The sequence below is a fragment of the Pantherophis guttatus genome, chromosome 13, assembly GCF_059756535.1.
Source record: "Pantherophis guttatus breed Tessera chromosome 13, ASM5975653v1, whole genome shotgun sequence".
In the NCBI taxonomy this organism is placed as follows: Eukaryota; Metazoa; Chordata; class Lepidosauria; order Squamata; family Colubridae; genus Pantherophis; species Pantherophis guttatus.
The window spans coordinates 12,514,871-12,535,000 of record NC_142075.1 but is presented as its reverse complement, the minus strand read 5'-3'; the positions used below and the strand labels follow the sequence as shown (position 1 = coordinate 12,535,000).

At 43.6% G+C, this 20,130-nt stretch overlaps 1 protein-coding gene and 1 long non-coding RNA gene across 5 annotated transcripts in view; one reads left to right on the top strand and one right to left on the bottom strand.

The window, feature by feature from the left end:
* Positions 1-20,130, bottom strand: part of AGBL1 (AGBL carboxypeptidase 1) — a 701,662-nt gene that overhangs the window by 499,376 nt on the left and 182,156 nt on the right. The window lies entirely within an intron of this gene.
* LOC148112161 (uncharacterized) overlaps positions 16,067-20,130 on the top strand; it is a 73,932-nt gene continuing 69,868 nt past the window's right edge. Inside the window, exon 1 of the long non-coding RNA XR_015729825.1 lies at positions 16,067-16,196. This is a non-coding gene — a long non-coding RNA (uncharacterized LOC148112161). The remainder of the gene's footprint in view (positions 16,197-20,130) is intronic.

Sequence of the window (20,130 nt, the reverse complement as noted above, 5' to 3'; positions counted from 1 at the left end):
GCACACAAAAGAGCGGAAAGCCACAACCCAACCCAAATATTGAGAAGAATTTTTTTATGAGAGAGAGTGAGGGGGGGAGGGGGGGAGAGAGGGAGAGAGAGCTCTAATTGAAATGGAATTACTAGAATTACTCATAGAACTCATAGATTTCAAAACCTCTAGTGATGGAGCACCCACATCTCCAGGAGGCAAGCTATTACATGGATCAAAAAAAAAAAGAGGGCTGTGAAAATATTTACAGACCCCTCGCATCCTGGACATAAACTGTTTCAACTCCTACCCTCAAAACGACGCTATAGAGCACTGCACACCAGAACAACTAGACACAAGGACAGTTTTTTCCCAAACGCCATCACTCTGCTAAACAAATATTTCCCTCAACACTGTCAAACTATTCACTAAGTCTGCATTACTATTATTCTTCTCGTTGCTATTATCTATCTCCTCCCATTTATGATTAGAACCGTGCTGCTTGTATCTTTCCATTTATATTGCTTTTATTTGTTTCCTAGTACGATTTGATCGCTTGTTAGTAACCTTGACTATCACTAAGTGTTGTATCTTTTTATTTTTGATTAATGTATTTTATTCTCGTTATGTACACAGAGAGCATAAACACCAAAGACAAATTCCTTGTGTGTCCAGTCACACTTGGCCAATAAAGAATTCTATTCTATTCTATTCTATTCTATTCTATTCTATTCTATTCTATTCTATTCTATTCTATTCTATTCTATTCTATTCTATTCTATTTCTAATTCTACTCTACTCTGCATTCTATTCTATTCTACTCTACTCTATTCTGCATTCTACTCTACTCTACTCTACTCTACTCTACTCTACTCTACTCTACTCTACTCTACTCTGCGTTCTATTCTATTCTATTGTACTCTACTCTATTCTACTCTACTCTGCATTCTATTCTATTCTATTCTATTCTATTCTATTCTAATTCTAATTCTATTCTAATTCTACTCTACTCTACTCTGCATTCTGTTCTATTCTACTCTACTCTACTCTGCATTCTATTCTATTCTATTCTATTCTACTCTACTCTACTCTGCATTCTATTCTAATTCTAATTCTAATTCTAATTCTAATTCTAATTCTAATTCTAATTCTAATTCTAATTCTAATTCTAATTCTAATTCTAATTCTAATTCTAATTCTAATTCTATTCTATCTGTCAGGAAATTTCTCCTAGGTTGAATCTCTCTTTAATAAGCTTCCTCCCATTGCTTTTTGTCCTGCCCTCTAGTAACGTGGGAAATAAGTCAATCCCCTCTCTCTGTGACAGCCCCTCAAGTACAGGAAGACAGTTACCACGTTCTCCCAGATCTTCTGAATGTTCCTAAATGACTAAAAATTCTGGAAGATTCGTATTGAGAAACGAAGAGGAGAACATGACCATCAACCAGTTGGGGATCATCTCGCCATTTAAACTGCTTTGGCTTAGAACAGACCCATGTTTTGTGATTTTATTGTTTGTGCAGCTGGAGGGTAATGCTAAACAATGCTAAGCAAGCATTGTTTCTCTTCCATAAACATGTGATGCAGATGCAAAATAGTTCATGGGCAATTTATGCTTAGAAAATTAGTCAGTGCAATTTTATTGCAACCAGCCTTTAATTTTTTTATTAATATAAGGAAACACAAAATTAAGTCCTTTATGGGCAAACCTCTGCAGGTCTTTGGAAAAGCTAGCAAGCCTCATATTATGAAGGGGAAAAAAAACCCATTTTTTTCTTATTTTCTTACAAGCTATTTTTCTTTGCACAGGATGCCCTCTGCAGGCACTAGCTTTCCTAGAGATGAATTAATACTAAACAAAGTTCCAATTAAATCAAATCAGAATCTTGATTTAAAAATTAAAAACAAATTAGCTTTCTCTTCAAAATTTCTTACTTCCAACACCATACTTTCCAGAGAGGTAGTACACAAGATGAGACTCTTGCAAGAGGGGGAAAAAAAATAACATTTTAACCTGAAAGGCACAAGCTCCTGTGAGCTTAGTTTAGGCAGCCTGTGTCTAATGACATAAGCTGCAGCTCACAAAATCTTACGCCTTTTAATAAAATTGGTTAGTCTGAGAAGGTGACAGCAAAGCCTTGATTTTGGACTACACTGACTCATGTGGCTTTCCTCGAAGCAAGAGATATATGGAGTCTTAAAATGGAGGAGAAAAAAATATAGGGGGAAGGCAGGGTTGAGAAGAAAAGGAGAAAGGGTTAGTGGGAAAAGGAGAGGAGAAAGACAGTGAGAATAGCCTATAAATAACCCATCATTAATAAACAGTGGTTGCATTTGACGCACATTCTTGCATTGATAAGAGCCATGATGGCACTGTGGTTAGGATGCAGTATTGCAGGCTGACTCTGCTCATTGTCAGAAGTTCGATCCTGACCGGCTCAAGGTTGACTCAGTCTTTCATCCTTCTGAGGTTAGAAGTTGTGGGAGCTTCATCACTTGAGACTTTCAAAAAAAAGATTGGACTGCCATTTGTCAGAAATTGTGTAGGGTCTCCTGCTTGAGCGGGGGTGGGGGGTGGGGGTTGGACTAAATGACCTATAAGGTCCCTTCCAACTCTGTTAATCTGTAAATGAGGATCCAGATTGTTGGGGGCAAGAGGCTGACTCTACACCGCTTAGAGAGGGCTGTAAAGCACTGTGAAGCGGTATATAAATCTAAGTGCTATTGCTATTGAGGTACTGGATGATATAGATATAGGTACTGGATCTTGGTCTCCATCAGAATTTTTTAGGGAGAGTTAACATTTCTCATTACAAGAGTTTATGAGAAATATTAACCCTCCTAAAGAATTCTAATGGAGACCAAAGCAACCTATGTTATCCAATACATCAGTGCTAGAGTTTCTGTGCCGTACCCAACAACTGTTTGTTAATCATGAAAATTTATAGGGAGAAACTGATAAACTGGAGGTACTATACATTAAGGAATAAGAACTGTGCACCCCTCCACATTTTATATATTGCATCTAGACACTCTATGTTTGTTTTGTTTTTTCTCTACTAAAAGAGGCCGCAGCTTACTTTTTTTGGAAGTCAAACGAATTGCTCCCAATAGACAGGGAGATTAACAACCAAATAAATCCAGCTACTTGCTTGCTAGTAAAATGGGCTTTTTACCCAACCCAAATCTTTGGGTTTACTGATTTATAATCCATGATGCTTGCTTAAGAAAGAGCGTAGCTGCTTGGAGAGTATCATTTATAGCAAACCTTGTTTCTAGATTTATCAAGCCAACAAATTGGTTTACCTATATCTCTTTCAAATCTTAGCAATCTAGAGCCCTCTGCAGACATTCTCTGGGTGCAAAGGATCTGGACAGCAAGCTATTATCTCTTCAGTATTTAATATGCTGCTGCTGTTTCTTTTTCCCACCTTGGCCTAACGGATTTTTTTTTTTTTAAAAAAATGCATCTGTGATGTGATCACACATGTGCATAAGGGCACCAGGACTGCTCACAGGCAGAGGTGGGCTGCTGGGGGTTCGCAGGGGTTTGGGAGAACCTCTAGCTAAGATTCTGTCCAGTTCGGAGAGCCCCCAAATCCCACTCCTGGCTGGCCCCGCCCACCCCACCCGTCCCAGGAGTCCCCACGTGGCACGTTTTGGATGCAGGTAAGTGTAGGATGCCCATGGAGGCTTGGGGAGGGCGAAAAACGGGCCTACCGGAAGTTTGGGAAGGCCATAAATCAGCAATAAATCAGAGTGATAAATGTATAGAGCAGTGATGGCTAACCTTTTTGCCATCACGTGCCAAAAGCGAGAGGAGCGTGCGCGCCCATACCCATAATTCAATGTGCCCTGCGCATGCGCACACAACCCCCTGTGCTCCCTCCACTTTTTGGCACAGGATGGCATGGTGGGTCCGGTAGGCCCATTTTTCACCCTCCCCGGGCTACAGAGGCTTTCTCGGAGCCTGGGAAGGGTGAAAACGGCCTTCCTCACAGCCCTCTGGAGGCCCTCCGGAGGCTGGAAACAGCCCGTTTCCGAAAAACGTGCCTTCTGGGTCCACCGGAAGTCAGGAAACAGGTGATTTCCGGCCTCTGGAGCGCCTCCAGGGAGGGTGAAGACTGTTTTCGCCCTCCCCAGGCTCCTAGAAAGCCTCTGGAGCCTGGGGAGAACGAAAAATGGGCCTTCCCCAACTCACCTGAGGCCCTCTGGAGGCTAGAAACAGCCTGTTTCCTGACTTCCGGTGGGTCCGGAAGGCTCAAAAATCAGCTGGCCGGTGCATGCATGCGTGTTGGAGCTGAGCTAGGGCAATGCTCGCATGCCCACCAATATGGCTCCGCGTGCCACCTGTGGCACGCATGCCATAGGTTTGTCATCACAGGTCTAGAGCGTTATGGTATAACTATGAAAATAATGGTTATAAATATGATGTACAACGTTATCTATTTAAGAGAGACTATATTGTATGACTACGAGAATAATGGTTATACTCAGGGTGTATAACACTATCTATATTTAAAAAGGACTCGATACAGCCAGTACACTGTTGTTGCAAAACTGGAAATATGATGTACAATAAGGGAAAATGTATTTTATATATACATACATACATACATATAAAACCCCCAGGAATTCAGCCCTATGAGTCTATTTATTCTTAGGTCACTTCCAAAGATAAGCAATAAAGTGGCTCATTTCATTCCCCGCTTTTCCAAATTCAAAACTGCCCTCGTTATGCCAGCCCTCCAAAATTTGCTTTTATGACCAAAAGTTAGCACTTAAAAAAAAAAAAAAACTTGCTTGTCCTGTGATAACCTCAGTAGCTAGTTCAGCTAAGTCTTATCATCATTCCTAGGATCTGCAGCTCGGAAGGTGTGGGCAGCTATTTTTAAGGAAAAGAAAAGAAAATGAACAAAGGCGCCTCTTTCATTGATTCAATAGGAAAAAAACACACAGGACTGAATGAGAAAGAAGGGATGATAAGGAATTCATTTTTTCGTTCATTTATTTTTATCGGGTTTCCTTTAGACTCTTAAAGGATTTGTTTGTCAAGGATGGGAAAACAGGCACCGTATTTTTCGGAGTATAAGATGCACTTCCCTCCCCTCCCTAAAAGAGGGTGAAAATTTGGGTGTGTCATATACACCGAATGTAGCTAAAAATGCAAGGCACGGAGGAGGCGATGGTCTGTGGCAATCCCTGCAGCCAGGAACAGCTTACTTATTTACTTACTAGAACAGCTGATTGGGGGTATTCTGGAAGGCGGATCCATCCGCCAATCAGCTGCTCCTGCTGAATCAGGCTGCAATAATGTGCTAAAGCTGACCTGGCTGTTGGCTATTTGCTGCAAGGCCTGACAGAGTTTGCAGCAGCAAGCAAAATGCAAGCAGAGGAGAGGAGTTTCAGTTTCAGTTTTAGTTTCAGAGATCAGCACAGCATGCAGCTTCAGAACAATTGACCTAAGCCACATCCAGGCTCCTTGCTGTCTCCTTCCTTGTTGCTCACACAGCAAATACTGTTTCAGTTTCCAAACAGTCTCACACACTGGTAGGCAGAGGCAGAATTTTTTTTTCTTCTTATTTTCCTCCCCCAAAACACAAATAAGGTGCGTCTTATACTCCAGAGCATCTTCAAAAAATATGGTACATATTATATTGCTTCTCCAAAAGTTTTTCCCTAACACTTCTCATTCTTTTTTTGATGACAAATATGTTTTCATTCTTTTTTTTTTCAAGAAAAAAGTGAATTTAGATTTTTATTTTTTTTACAAAAAAAAATCTAATATGTAGAATTTGGTGTTCTCACTGTCAGATCATCATTTCAATGGGCTCTTTGAAACAGGGAAGGTTGGACAGTTAAGAATGGTTTGAAAGTGATGGAAAAAAAATGCGACAGAGAAAATACCCTCAACAGCAGAAAATAAGAGCCAAATTACCGTAATCAAAAAGCCAATGCACTCCTAGACTGCATTAATAGAGGGTTAGAATCAAGATCACATCAAGTATTAGCACTGCTTTAAAAAGCCTTAATATGGCCACACTTGACATCCAGTTTTGGTCACCGCAATATAAAAAAAGATGTTGAAGCTCTGGAAAAGGTGCAGAGAAGAGCGACAATTAGGGGACTGGAGGTTAAAACAAATGAAGAACTGTTGCATTTGCGTATGTCTAGTCTAGTGAAAAGAAGAACTTGGGGTGACGTGAAAGCAGTGTTCCAGTATTTGAGGGGCTGCCACAGAGAAGAGGGGGCCAGCCCATTCTCCAAAGCAACAGAAGGCAAGACAAGAAGCAATGAGTGGAAACTAAGCAATCTAGAACTAAGGGGAAATTTCCTAATGGTGAGAACAATCAACCCGTGGAATAGCTTGCCTTCAGAAGTTGTGAGTGCCCCATCACTGGAGGCTTTCAAGAAGAGACTGGATGGCCCTTTGTCTGAAATGGTATAGACTCTCCTGCTTGAGCAGGGGGCTGGACTAGATGACCTCCAAGGTCCCTTCCAACTCTGTTATTCTAGGTGATCAAGAATCAGTTGGAGAAATTCCAAAGAAATTCTAAAGCATCCTGAATTTAGAAAAATCCTTCTGCACGGAGTGGAAAACTAGTGGTATACAGCAAAGCAAATTTAGCACAGTGTTATGAAACTTACGGGACGCGGTGGCTCAGTGGCTAAGAAGCTGAGCTTGTCGATCATAAAGTCGGCAGTTCAGCGGTTCGAATCCCTAGTGCTTCGTAACGGGGTGAGCTCCCGTTACTTGTCCCTGCTTCTGTCAACCTAGCAGTTCGAAAGCAGGTAAAAAATGCAAGTAGAAAAATAGGGACCACCTTGGTGGGAAGGTAACAGCATTCCGTGCACCTTTGGCATTTAGTCATGCCGGCCACATGACCACGGAGGTGTCTTCAGACAGCGCTGGCTCTTCGGCTTTGAAACGGAGACGAGCACCGCCTCCTAGATTCGGGAACGACTAGCTCATATGTGCGAGGGGAACCTTTACCTTTACCTTTATGAAACTTGATGTCTTCCAGAACTGTTAGAGAAGAGTGAATTCACCACCAATGGCAACAGGAGTCCTTCAAGTCAGAAAGACCTCGCAGAACGCATCTTCTTGCATAGGAGTTTCAAGAATTGTGCAAATATGCAGACTCAATCCTGAAAGCAAATCCTTTTCTTCTTCTGATAAAGTATCTCATTCTAACACCACCATCCTTCAAATCCCAAGAACCAGACACAACGTACAACAGAACTGATATTTCTGCAGCCCAGAGTTATTTATTATTGCATATCATCAGGTTGAGAAAAGTCCTTCTTCTTATAATTATACCTGGGAGTTCTCTGTGGGTGCTCTTTGGCTAGCTGTTTTCTTAAGTGATGTGCCAATATTTTTAAGTGTTGGGTCAATATTTTTCTCATGTTTTTTCAATTCTTATTCAATCCGAAGAAAAAGAAATGGCCTCTTAAATCGTTTTCCTAATTGAGACCACTCCCCCACTGCAATTAGGGTGGTCTGAGTGTGGAGTTCTTACTGTTCCTACTGTTTCTTGCTCTACAGTGTCAAGGGTATATTGTATGTTTTTGTGCATTGCTGCTCTTTGTGCAATCGTCTCCCCAGCAATCTGCAAATATCTCTTCAGTAGTCTTACAAGCTCACCATGCTTTAATTCAATCCAAAGGAAAAGCATTAAAGACAGAACTCTTCTCAAAGGGATTGTTTTTTCAAGTCAGGCAGCCAGAGAAGATATAGATTAACAGAGTTGGAAGGGACCTTGTAGGTCATCTAGTCCAACCCCCTGTCCAAGCAGGAGACCCTACATCATCCCCAACAAATGGCAGTCCAATCTCCCCTTGAAAGCCTCCAATGATGAAGCTCCCACAACTTCTGAAGGCAACTTCTGTTCCATGGGTTGATTGTTCTCACTGTCAGAAAATTTCTCCTTATTTCTAGGTTGAATCTCTCCTTGATCAGTTTCTATCCTTTACTCCTTGTCTGGCCTTTGGGTGCCTTGGAAAATAGCTTGACCCCCTCCTCTCTGTGGCAGCCCCTCAAATATTGGAAGACTGCTATCATGTCTCCCCTGGTCCTTCTCTTCAGTAGACTAGCCATGCCCAGTTCATGCAACAGTTTATTTATTTATTTTTATTTATTTAGTTTGTCAAACATGTACAAGATAACAGGAATCAGTATAAACATGGATATGAACATGGGAAATGGATACGAATAAATGGGGACAGTAGGACAGGGAAGAAGGCACGCATGTTTTAGCCTCCAGTCCCCTAATCATCCTGGTTGCTCTTCTCTGCACTTTTTCTAGAGTCTCAACATCTTTTTAATAATGTTGTGACCAAAACTGGATGCAGTATTCTAGGAATGATCTTACTAAGGCTTTATAGAATGGTATTAGTACCTCACTTGATCTTGATCGTATCCCTTTGTTATAGTGTGTTATAGAAGCTATACAGTGATGGAGCAATTTGAAGAAAGGAAAGAAAAACAAAACTTTCCTTACTGGCTTGCAAAACTAAAGCGCCAAAGACCAAAAAAAAAAAAAAAAAAGACTCGCTAATTCTCTTAAAGTGAGGAAGAAACAGTTCAGATGAGAGGATGACTGGATGAGAGATTTGTACTCTTTATTAAGGAGGATCTGCAATCTGACCAATGTTGAATGCCCCAAGTAACATGGAGAAGACTGTTCTGACCTAGGCTTCCTGAGTCATTAAAACACACGAGTTGTCCCAAAAACCTCTTTTATTGCAACAGCTGTGAATTCTGTTCATTCACAGATGAGTCCCAAATAGTTGTAAAGAGTCCTTCGGGACCTTCACATGCTGCCAAAGACCTAATTGGCAAAGCCAAATGGAGTCCAGAATCAAACAGAGCTTCAGGCTTTAAGATGAACCGAATAAACAAATGTTGCTTCCTGCAAAGGCCCATGTGCCTTTGCTCCTCTTTTAAGCCTTATGGGAGGGGCCATTCATCTCCAAGCCCTACTCCTGAGTTGTCCCTTTTGGTTTAGCTGTTCTTGCCTTCTGGCAGCTCTGCGCATGCGCGTACTGGGAACAGGCTCCCCCTGTTCCTCTGCCTCACTGAGGTCCAACTCTGAAGGCTCTGGAGGCAGCACGTACCTCCCAGATGGCCCTTTCTCTGCCTCCAATGCAGAGCCCTCGTCCAAGCCTTCCCCAGACTCCAGGACTGGTACATATTCCTCCCCAGCCTCCTCACTGTCCGACTCTGCTGCCAGCTCCGCAGGCTGCTGGTGGACCACAACAAAGACAAAGAACAGATTGCACTGGCTCGTCTGATGGTCACCTGCACGACAATATGAGTCACCGAAAGGGGAAGATATGGGAATGTGTCAAAGTCACAAAGCAACTGTGTTCTGATCCAGCTCCCCAAACACCACAAACCATCTGAAGTTAACTCAAAGATTCCTTTATAAGGAGCGCCAGAAGCCCTGGCAAAAAGTTTCTCTCTCAACGCAGGCAACAAGTCTGTCCGGCAGGGAGACGAATAGTTGTGTGTTACACCTATTCGTCTCCACCCCCGCCTTTTATCCCCGGAGCTAGTATGGGGCTTCACTAGCAGTGGTGGCTCTTCCTTCCCAAGGATCGGCCCATGGATTTCCACTGCTCTTCTCTCTTCTGCCTTCTGCACATCTGTGCATCAGGCACTCTTTCCCATCAGCCACCTCCAGACCTGGGGGCTGTTGACTCTCCATCTGAGGGCTAACGGACGGCCCAGGCTCTGTCTCTGTCTGTCTGTCTCTCTCTCTGCCAGCTCCATTCCCTCTTCCCCCCTCGAAGCTCTCAGGTTGCCTTGATGCTGATCCTGACTCCCACGCCTCCCTCTCCTCCTCTGATTCGGCTCCTGGAGGGGCCAGCAGCCAGCAGGCCACAACAAACTGTCACCAACATGGTGTCTTCCAGACGTCTTAAAAATCAGTTCCTGAAATCCCTAGTTGAGTATAGAGCAGGGGTCTCCAACTCCTGGGCCACAGATGGGTACTGGTCCATGGCTGGAACCAGGACATGCAAGCGGCGGGTGAGCTAGTGAAGCTTCATCTGTGCATTCACAGGATCTAGGTTGCATGCAAAACCATCCCTTCCCAGTCCATGGAAAATTTGTCTTCCACGAAACCCCGGTGCCAGAAAGGTTGAGGATTGCTGGTATAGAGGCTAAGGATTTGGGGAATCGATAGTCAAGGCACTCGAGGGCACCAGGTTGACGAAAGCTCTTCCAAAGCTCATAGCATAACACAGCACAATGCAATAACAGAAGCTAGTGATGGATCACCAGTCTCGAAAACACCCCAGGCAGCAAGTTAGTCAATTTCAAAAGCCCAAGGTTGCATGGAGGCAGCTGAGTTTTTGTGACTGTGACACCTGGCTGCTAATTAGCTAGTCTTTTCCTCCCTGTGCCCAGTGGGGCCAACTTAGCACTGAGTACATCCCGAGTAAATTACATTTTTTTTTATTTAAAAAAAAAATCCCTTCCGCCTCCCCTCTCAGCTTTTTATTTATTGTAATTACCCGAGTAATAAGATTTGTTTTCCTTGTTATTGTATATATGACCACACAAGGCAACAACAAAAATAACAGCAGTGACAGTGGCTGGGAGAAAGAACAACAGCTGGGAAGAATTATGCCTTTTATTTATCTCCGTGGTCATTACGGGGCCACAGAGCACAGCCGGAGGAAGCAGGGGCAATGCGGTGGGAGGGGGGGTTGCATGGAGAACAGCTGTAAATAGAGAAGCTGGCATGTACCGGGGGAGCCAAAATATTTAACAGTGCATTCGCTAAGGAGGAAACAGTGGTGCTAAATGAACCTGGATCGTAATTCATGCGGCAAGGCAGTTCAGGCAGATAAGGGACCGAATAAATCACCCTCTGGAAAAAATGAAGGGAAGGAGAGGAGATCTGTCAGTCCTGCCCAGTTTTTTTTGAAGAAAGGATCTGCAAAAAAACAGATCCCATGTTTTGGTTCCCTTGCATGGAATGAGGAAGAAAAGGGAGATGAAAGAGGAGTAGGAGAGAAGGTTAGAAGGGGGGGGGAAGAAGAGAGGAGGGGGGGAAGGGGAAGTAGAAAAGAGAAGGAGAGGAAGAACGAAGAAAGTAGGAAGAGATAGAGGAAGGAAGAGAAGGGGAGAGGAGAAGAAGAAAGGGTGTGGCAAAAAAAAAAGAAGGGTAAATGGTAAAAGAGCAGTCAAAAGAACAATCAAAAATAAAATGAAAGTTAAAAGATAAGATGAATGAAAAATGACTGTACCTGTAAATATGTTTATGAGAAACAGAAATAAAAACTTTTTTGAGAAAAAAAGAAGAAGAAGAGCATCGTCTCATGAGATTTGCTACTCAGCTGTGGTTGCACTACCCACCTGTAGAAAATCTTTCGTATGCTTCTGTTTGTTATAACATTTGCATTTTGAACACATACTTAATTGGGCCGTTGCTCCATTCATTGATTAGACACCTGTTTTCTTGGTTGTGCTAGTGATTATGGGGTATAATATTTCTTGCCAACAATTTTTTGCATTGTTGTCATTGTTTTTATTTTATTTTAAATTCGTCTGCTGCCCAGAATCCCTTGAGAGGTGGGTAGCAGTACAAACTGAATAAGTACTGTGAATGGGACACTTGGCCTCGGTTAACGTAACCATGGTTTGTTTACTCATTAACCCAACATGCTAGGTTCACCCGCTGCAAACTAACCACAAAGGCTCAGTTCACACAGCATGAAGCAATAGAATTTCTTGGGTAGCTTACGGCTTAGTGTATCCTATGTACCAGCCTGTGACTGGCAGGTACATCCCATCATTAAAGCAAAAGGCAACACAGAGGTAGAAAAACAATGAAAGAGAAGATGCTGTCATAGTTACTAATGCCCTCCAGGTGCCATGATAAAACAAAACTGTACACACCCCAGTGGTGGGTTTCAAAATTTTTTACTACTGGTTCTGTGGGTGTGGCTTGGTGGGCGTGGCTTGGTGGGTGTGGCAAGGGAAGGATACTGTAAAATTTCCATTTCCTCCACACTCCAGGGGAAGGATACTGCAAAATCCCCATTTCCTCCCAATCAGCTGGGACTTGGGAGGCAGAGAATAGACGGGGGCAGGGCCAATCAGAATTTTTACTACCGGTTCTCTGAACTACTTAAAATTTCCACTACTGGTTCTCCAGAACTGGTCAGAACCTGCTGAAATCCACTTCTGACACACCCCCAATGACCTCATTGTAAGTGATGATGTCATTGGAATAGCCCATATGGGATGCTAACATCTATTCCACCACAAATTTGGAGTAAGTTGCTCAGAAGCTTTGACTGATAACAATTTTCCAGTATCTGAACTCAAGTCCTACTCAATCATTGCTTCCCTTCATCCTTGAAGATACCACAAGTAAATGAGATTTCCAGCAAGCTGTGTATGAATTTATCATTTCACATTGCTCGAGAAAAGTTGAGGAAAGTGCTAGTTTTCTAAAGGTTCCTCTGAAAGCATTTACGAGCTATCAGAGCTGCTAGAAATATGCCTTGCGATGAACCCCTTTTGGCTAAAAAGAGAAAGAATGAACTGAATTCCACCTTTGCCCCAACGTGCAATGCAGATCTTCACCTGAACAAGTAGTTATTGCCTAATTTGTTTCTTGAGTTTGTTCAGTTTTTTAATTCCTTTTTTTTTCTTTCTCTGCACCAGAGGAAAATGATCTGCTGTATTCAAATGGGTCCATATTACAATTCCCAACACCCTTTCCCATTAGCCATGATGACTGGGATTGATGGGAGTATGTCAGCTCTATGTTTACTTCTTCCAGTTGTCTTCCTGGTATGGTTGCTCTCTGAATATATGGCTAATAAGCCATATCTAGTGAGGAGCTAGGCTTTACCAGGAGTGAAATCCAATGGGTTCTGGAGAACCCATAACTGAAATTTTGAGTAGTTCAGAGAACCGGCAAATATCACCTCTGGCTGGCCCCAGAGTGGGGTGGGAATGGAGATTTTGCAATATCTTTCCACCAGGAGTGGGGAGGGAATGGGGATTTTGCAGTATCCTTCTCCTGGAGTGTGGAGGAAATGGAGATTTTGCAGTATCCTTCCCCTGGAGTGGGGTGGGAATGGAGATTTTGCAATATCTTTCCCCTAGGAGTGGGGAGGGAATGGGGATTTTGCAGTATCCTTCCCCTGGAGTGGGGAGGGAATGGAGATTTTGCAATATCTTTCCCCTAGGAGTGGGGTGGGAATGGAGATTTTGCAGTATCCTTCCCCTGCCACGCCCACCAAGCCATGCCCACCAAGCCACACCACGCCCACCAAGCCACACCCACAGAACCAGTAGTAAAAAAAATTGAATTTCACCACTGGGCTTTACCTAAGTATTTTATGTAATAAACCTTTGGTTAAAGCCACAAAGAGATTAGATTCCTGCTTTGCAGGAACATACGGTCACTCACAACCTCGTTACCTCTAGGCTGGACTACTGTAACACCCTCTACATGGGGCTGCCCTTGGGATGCATCCGGAGGCTCCAGCTAGTCCAGAATGCAGCCGTGCGGGTAGTTACGGGGGCGTCTAGATACTCCCGTGTAACACCTCTCCTGCGTGAGCTGCACTGGCTGCCGGTGGCGTTCCGGGTTCATTTCAAGGTTCTGGTGCTTACCTATAAAGCCCTTCATGGCTTAGGCCCGGGGTACTTACAGGACCATCTCCAGCCACTCTCCCACCATCCTGTGCGCTCTCACAGAGTGGGCCTCCTCAGGGTACCGTCGGCCTAACAATGTCGGCTGATGACCCCCAGGAGGAGAGCGTTCTCTGTGGGAGCCCTGACCCTCTGGAATGGATTGCCCAACGAGCTCAGGACAGCCCCCGACCTTCTTCCCTTCCATCGTGAGCTGAAGACGTGGCTCTTCCGTCAACTTAACTGATCAGTTTGGGGGTACACTGTTATAATTTTAAATTGTTTTAATAGGGTTGCTGATTTTAATTTTTATTTCATTGTGATTTGTATTGGAAATTGTCATTTTGTAAGCCGCCTTGAGTCCCCAGGGAGAAAGGCGGCATATAAATCGCAATAATAAGTAAATAAATAAATAAATACGCCACATTGCCATTCAAAACCAACCACCTGAGCTGCTGGTGGCAAAGGTGAGACCTGACCTGGATTCACAGTATACCTTATGGCAGTGATGGCTAACCTTTTTGCCATCGCATGCCAGGAAGGGGGTGGGGGTGGAGGGTTCGCACCTGCGTGTACCCACACCCATAATTCTATATGCCTCGCCCTGTGCATGCATGCGTGACCCCCTCCCCCCCTGCTCCTGGCATATGATGGCCCAGTAGGCCCGTTTTTCTTTCTTACCTGGCTCCAGATCCTCTCTATGCATCTGGGGAGGGTGAAAACAGCCTTCCCCACCCCCTTGGAGATCCTCCAGAGGCAGAAAACAGCCTGTTTCCCTACATCTGGTGGGAGCTGGGCTGGCGTGCCAGGCGACATGGCCCCGTGTGCCACCTGTGGCACGTGTGCCATAGGTTCGCCATCACAGCCTTATGGCAAAACTAGGAAAATCTCACGAGAACTGAGTATGTAGTGTCATACCAGCCACTAGTTATGATGGACCAGCCACTATGTACTATGATGGACTGCAGGGCTGGCACAATGTGTAACATGTTCACACTGGTGCAATAGGATTGGGTGTTTTGTCAACATGATTTATTGGGTTAGGGATTTTTTGCCTTCACTGTGAGTTGTATTGTGTTGGGGGGGTGCACTGAGGGAGCTCCACCAATCTCATTGTGCATATGTTGTGCACTGACAATAAAGATTTGATTTGAATTGAATTGAATTGAATTGAATAGTTAGTCAACCGTGACTAACTGGTGGATAAGCATGCTGTGTGAATCTATCCAATGGCGACTCCCTAGGTGGCTCAGAGGCAAAGACCCTAAGCTTGTTGATCAGAAAGTTCGGTGGTTCGAATCCTTAGCATAGGTCTCCTGTGTGAGCTGGGGGTTGGACTAGACCACCTCCAAGGTCCCTTCCAACTCTGTTACTCTTTACTCAAGAAGCTACAAGGAAGCCAACCCAAAAGGTATGATTCCTAACCTAATGTTAGATCTATCATTTGGGACGGTCTAGAGGGAAAAAAATCCATTTAGGGTGACCAGCATGACTATCCCAAGATCTAGGCAATTACAGCTGAATTGCAAGGACCTTTAGTGTTGAGTGTATGTGTGTGTATCCTTCTATCAACTCCAAGCTTGATCAATGATCCTGCAGCTCTGAATCATTTTTAATTTAATACTTCTGGGAAGAGGTATAAAAAAAAATCAATCAAACACAGGCACCATTGGCAAGCAGAGGGAATTAGCATTTGGCAGTGTTCATTATTGCTGTTTACGATGTTTTGGTTCTTTCTCTGTTTTTGACTGATGCAATTAATAACCTTAAATTTAGAGATAATAAATAATAGCTTTTCCTCTGTAGCTGCAGTGTCTGGGAAAGATCAACTAAGAGCTCAAATTCCTACCAGCTTCTGAGTTTGGCAGATGCCACATGAGTTTGCACACTTGCAGAAATGGTGCCAGGGAGCATGTCAAGGCAACGAATGATAGTACAGGGATGGGATTCCCAGAATTCCTGAGCCAGCCACAGGTCATAAAGGGGCATTTGCTGGCTCAGGAATTCTGAGAGTTGAAGTCCACAGAGTCACAGAGGAAGCCATAGTTGTCCATCTCTGTTTGTCGCCAGGACATACACCAGAAGAGACTGTTGTGGTCCGCCAGCAGCCTGAGGAGCTGGCAGCAGAGTCGGACAGTGATGAGGCTGAGGAAGAACATGGGCCAGTCCTGGAGGCTGGGGAAGGCCCAGATGAGGGCTCTGTGTCAGAGGCAGAGATGGGGCCAGGGCCATTGAGGGGTGATGTGCGGACTCCAGAGCCTCCAGAGGCTGAGAGTAGAGAGGCAGAGGAACAGGAAGAGCCTGTTCCTAGTGCACGTATGAGAAGAGCTGCCAGAAGGCAAGAGCAGCTACAGCAAAGAGGATGACTCTGGAGTAGGGCCAAGAGATGATTGGCCCCTCCCATAAGGCTTAAAAGACCAGAAACGACTCTTGGGCTCTTTGTCGGAAAACAACGTTGATAGACTTGTTCTTGTCTTACTACACTTATCTCTGGTCGGCGTCTTCTGCTTCTGAACTTTTGCCAAGAGAAGCCTTTGGCAGTTTGCCTAATTATACCAAGGTTGGTGATTAGACTGAAGAATTTGTGTTATGAAGAATTTGTTTTGATTTAGTTTGGACTACGCTGAGAATGAATTACTTCTCAGCTGTTCTAATAAAGTCTGTTTGTTTTGGAACTGTTTGCGTCTAATACTACCTACTTCGGGCCTGGTTCACAACAGAGACATTGCTAGCCTGGTCAGTAAGTCAAAGCGTCTAAGGAACTAGTAAGGGAAGTGGTTGCAACTTCATCACAATAATTGTGAAGTAAAATGAATGTGTTGAAATGGGCATCTTTTTTATTACAAAATTGGATCTATTTCCTCGCTGACTGTAATGGAAACTCCTTTCACTGATTCTATCACGGCAGACATTTCATTCTGCAGATTTACTGAGATTAAAGCTACGTTAAGGGTGGGAGACTGCAGCCATTGTCCCCCTTCCCCTTATGATAATTTATCAGCAAGCTTGAAAAAAAGATTTACACAAGATATTTGTTCCTGATTTATAGTCAGGATCACCCAAGCTAAATACCGAATAACAATTAAAACAATAACAACAGCACTATTGTTTTGTTTAGGCATAAGAACAACAAGTGGAAGTTTGCTTTAAATCACTACAAATGTCCACCTTATTGTCATTCCCTTCTCTGCTTAATTTGGGAGCATCTTCTCCCTTGAAATCATGGGAATATCCCTCATCTCTGGGCCCTGGTAGCACAGTGGTTAAATGCAGCATTTCAGGCAAACTCTGCCCGCAGCCTGGAGTTCGATCCTGACAAGGCTCAAGGTTGACTCAGCCTTCCATCCTTCTGAGATCGATGAAATGGGGATCCTGATTGTTGGGGGGAGTATGCAAATGATGCCAACATTGCAGATTGTCCAGAGAGTGCTGTAAAGCACTATGGGGAGGTATAAAGGTAAAGGTTCCCCTCGCACATATGTGCTAGTCGTTCCTGACTCTAGGGGGCGGTGCTCATCTCCGTTTCAAAGCCGAAGAGCCAGCTCTGTCCGAAGACGTCATGTGGCCGGCATGCAAAGGCACACAGAACGCTGTTACCTTCCCACCAAAGGTGGTCCCTATTTTTCTACTTGCATTTTTTACGTGCTTTCGAACTGCTAGGTTGGCAGAAGCTGGGACAAGTAATGGGAGCTCAACCTGTTACGCGGCACTAGGGATTCCAACCGCTGAACTGCCAACCTTTTGATCGACAAGCTCAGAGTCTTAGCCACTGAGCCACCACATCCTTTTATGAGAGGTATATAATGGCCTAAATACTATTGCTATCTCTATGGCATTTCCCTTGTAACAACTCCTGTAAGAAGAAGCAGGAAGAGCCAGCTAGCTGGCTGGCTGGCAGGCTGGGATCTAGTCTTGTGCCTTAATTTAATCCCTTGCGTTCCTGTATTTAGTCTGCAGCACAGCAATTTTCTTGCCATTTTTTTTCTGCCAAGTGTCCTTCAGTTTGGAAAAAGACTTTAGAAGTTCTTTCCGAGGAGAAGAGAACGGTGCAGAAATGGTGCGCAACTGGGGTGTTATGTTCCTGCATTTTATTTAGCAACCTGGGGAAAGAATGACAGCCTTCATGATGGGACCGTTTATTCCCCAGTAATCTGCAGCTTCCTTGGATTCTCATGTTTCCTTTATATACCACAAGGCTTTTTCATCTGCGGGACTTCGAGGGAAATCTGCCTTAAATAAACTGCTAAGGTTTTTTTTGCTACCCCCTGGATATTGCAAGAGGAAAGTCATGACCAAAGTATATGCCATTTAATAACATTGGTTAGTCCGAAAAGATGCAGCAGTTATTCCAATTTTGAGCCGGGGTGAATTTCCCTGGAGAAATTCATAGGAAAGCATCACCATCAAACATGGTAGAAAAGTATGAAAGGCCATTTATTGTCAAGCGTAATTTAGCTTTCTTACTTTGTTTTTCTCGGAACTTTCTTCAATCCTGTCCAGTCTCGTCACCTGACTTTTTTTTATTGCCTTCAAAATTGTATCTTGTGTCATTATTTCTCCATCTCAAGTATTACCTAGATACAAATTCATCCCTTTATGGCAAACTCTGTTTGGTTCCTAATTTCTACCGTGTTTCCTCGAAAATAAGACTCTGTCTTATATTTTTTTGAACCCCGAAATAAGTGCTTGGCCTTATTTTTGGAGAGATCTTATTATTTTGGAGTTCATGGAACAAGATGGGGATCCTCTTGCCGCCTTAACTGATTTCCAGCTCTGTCTCCCTAACCCAAACTAGAGGAAATGGCAGGAACTGGTTGCACATGCATTTAAATATTTTCGGAGACAGCTTATTTTCAGGGGAAGGCTTATTTTTGGGAAAACATGGTATACCTCAAATTGTTCACCTTCAGAGCTTTGAGGAGCCCAAGTTCATAAAAGTTTATTGTACCATCCCTACACAGGTACACATTAATGCCCCACAATGAAACTCCATCCGCAGTAGGGAGATGCTGTTTCAATGAAGTGCATATCACAACAAGCTGAGCTGTTTACAACCATTCAGAAATTAGCTTCCAGAACAGAAGCTGCTAATTTGCAAGTGCCGTCGAAATCCTATTATTATAGATTGCCCTGTGAAAAGATCCTTATTATATTGCACAAATTCCTTCAATTCTTAAGAAGGGTGCAATGCAGAATGTTAGCACGCAGCCCTTAGAACCAAATTGCTAGAAGTTATTTCACATTCTACTTACCTCCACATGCTCAAACCTCAGAAGTCCAAGAGAAGTACTTTGATCTGGGTTGATTTGGTTTGCTAAGAAGATCAAGATCATGCTCTTGCCTTGCTCACATAATACACTACTAGCTTATATAACCCAAGTCTCCATTCATGCTCAAAGTAGTTTCATGCAAACAGTAACACTGCTGTGCTTTCAGGTGCATGCCTTAATTGTGCACACAGCTTGCAAAAATCCCTTTCCACTAGATACAATAAACTGGAGGAGGTGAGAGTAGCGGGGATGATGGAGAGGGTGGGGGAGATTTGATGTGACTACCTTTACTTCTGTTACCTGTCCAAGACATTTATCTACTCATTTGAGTTGCATGCTATAGAAATATAAATGCAAAATTAGGACCACATCTGAATCAGAACACGTACCATTTTCAATTTATATTTGACAAAGAGATGCACCCAAAACAACTCCTGTGGCTTTAAGCAAGGTCATCAAGAAAGGATTAGGTCTACTCAACTCACCAGTATTTATGAAATGTGGCATCAACTTGCCTGTATGATGCCAAAGGTAAAAAGATAAAGGTGTCCCTGTGGATTTTACTCTGCTAGTCGTTGCCAACTATGGGGGATGGTGCTCATCCCCATTACAAGGCAATTGAGCCAGCACTGACTGAAGACATTTCTATGGTCATGTGGCCAGCAGGATGTCACAGAGCACTGTTACCATCTTACCGAAGTGGTACCTATTTATCTACTCGCATTTGCATGATTTTGAACTGGTAGGTTGGCAGGAACAGTGGGGAAGACGGGAACTCACCCCATCACGTGGCACTCGGGTCTCAAACCTGGGCTGCTGCCTTTCCAGTCAACAAGCCCAGCATCTTAACCACCATGCCACCCCTGTATGGTGGGTAAATCCCATTCTTAAAACCCCATTTCTATGTCCTACCTCTATGACTAACCAGGAAAGCTCTAGTGTAGAACACGACACTTTGAAGTAAGGCAACTGGGGGTGGGGGTAATCCCTTTTAAATCAAGAAAGATGTTGGGACAAGTAAGCAGAAGTGGCGTCAATAGCATAACTGAATGGAAGGCGGAAAGATTTATAGGGGCCTGAATGTATGAGATGCAAAATCATCCTGCTCGTTAATAAGTCAGATCCGAAAGGAGATACTTCAAATAATCACCTTGTTCAAAATTGTCCTAGCTGGCGTTTTTATGAGCTTTCAAAAGAAAGGAGACAACATTAATTTATACTAGC